The sequence below is a fragment of the Antechinus flavipes genome, chromosome 2 (assembly GCF_016432865.1).
Source record: "Antechinus flavipes isolate AdamAnt ecotype Samford, QLD, Australia chromosome 2, AdamAnt_v2, whole genome shotgun sequence".
Lineage (NCBI taxonomy): Eukaryota > Metazoa > Chordata > Mammalia > Dasyuromorphia > Dasyuridae > Antechinus > Antechinus flavipes.
In genome coordinates this window covers 323,363,654-323,365,460 of record NC_067399.1, presented here as the reverse complement: position 1 = coordinate 323,365,460, position 1,807 = coordinate 323,363,654, and the positions used below count along the sequence as shown (strand labels likewise).

General features: G+C 34.0%; 1 pseudogene; it reads left to right on the top strand.

The window, feature by feature from the left end:
• Nucleotides 1-275: 275 nt before the first annotated feature.
• LOC127546667 (pre-mRNA-splicing regulator WTAP-like) lies at nt 276-1,052 on the top strand (annotated as a pseudogene).
• Nucleotides 1,053-1,807: the final 755 nt, after the last annotated feature.

Here is a 1,807-nt window from a genome sequence, read left to right as displayed (position 1 = left end):
TCCTGTCTTCTTAGCCAATCTGAGAGGTGTGTCATGGTACCTCTGAGTTGTCTCCGAGCATTTTTTATAAGATTAGAAATGGCTTTAATTTCTTCATCTGAAAATTGTTTGTTCATATCCTTTGACCATTTATCAATTGGAGGATGGCTTGTATTTTTATAAGTTTGAGTCAATTCTCTAAATATTTGAGAAATGAGGCCTTTATCAGAACCTTGGTTGAAGAGAAAATATTCTAATGAGACTGGCAATCAAAAAACAAGAGATACTAAATTCAAATGAGATCAGTATTAATCAGCAATCAATTTGTTTTTTTCCTAAAAATGAAAGGTGAATTGGAACAGAGAAGAAAAATAGGAACAAGCCCACAATGAATTGAATATCTAGGAATTTACTCCTGATTGTCAAAAACACAAAAAATTTTAATGGTAAAATATCAAATGCCAAATCAGGAGAATCAAAAATTGGATGGCAACTATCTCAAGGATCAATTGCACAACTTGAAGGATCATTGGCTTTACAGAACTATAGTGAAGAATTTAAGCACAGGCAGATAAGTTAGATGACTTCATTATTTAGCTTGAAGAATTATGTGATATGCAGAAGACCATGCAAGTTCTTCCACCACAACTGAAGGAAACTCATCTTCAATAGTAATACCATCAGCAGCCATCTGAGGCTTTAGCCTCAGGTCTTAATTTTCTTATCCTTTAGACCAGGGAAAGATCATGGGTAAAGATGGCAGCCATCTGGCTAACGGACCAAGTAACAGTGATTCTCCCTTCAGAGAACATCTGAGATTGGATTTTTAGAGAGGGTGGTACACAATTAAAGATGACTTTTTTATATCTCCAGGAAATGGTAATAAGCTCTTCAACAAATCTGAAAAGAGAACTGGGTCTCACCTCAATGTAGCAAACTACTCAACTGACACAGACTCCAATTGTGTTCTTCAAATAGAAAGAGCAAAGACTGTGAAAGGTAATTGAACTATAGATTTCTGTCATGTTCAGAATGGTTTTGGTTTCTGTAAAATGCACAGGACTCAATTTTGAAACATGCTTCCAACAACATTTTTATTCAGTGTCATTTAATTTGGGAGAGGACACTGTGTAGAAAAAAAATTATTTTATGCATACCCTTCTCTCACAATTTGTTTTGTTTATTTTGCTTTAACACCCCTAACATTTTGAAAATTTGTAACAGTTAATTACTTTTAAAAGGACTGAAATTATTTTTACATGGATTAATGTGAAATTGAAAATGAAAATTATTTCTGTGAAGTATAACACTGTGATGACTGTGATGTATATACAAATCTACATATATCTAGGACCTGTGTTGTGTAAGGGGATTCTTTCTAATATTGTTCTTTCCTTATGTAACATTTAGACTTGTCATGGTCATTGTGGGGTTTTGACTGTCCAGTTTGCCCAGTATAGTAATTTTATCACTAAAAGGTAGATTGTTGATAACTCCCACAATAGTTTCAGTGTTAATTAGAGGTTTCTTTCTGTGAATTTATTTTTAAGGTGATTATATGTTTTAGAATTTTGTGTGCATAAATTTTTACTTTTTATGAACTATCATATTATGTTAGTGCAAATTGCATGGTGAATCCACAATATCTTGTCTCTACTGACCAAACTGGGAAGCTAGGTGGCTCAATGGATAGAGTGCCAGAAATGGAGTAAGAAAGACTCATCTTACTCAGTTCAAATCTGGCCTTAGACACTTACTAGATGGGTGACCCAGAGCAAGTCATTTAACCCTCTTTGCCTCAGTTTTCTCATCAGTCAAATGAACTAGA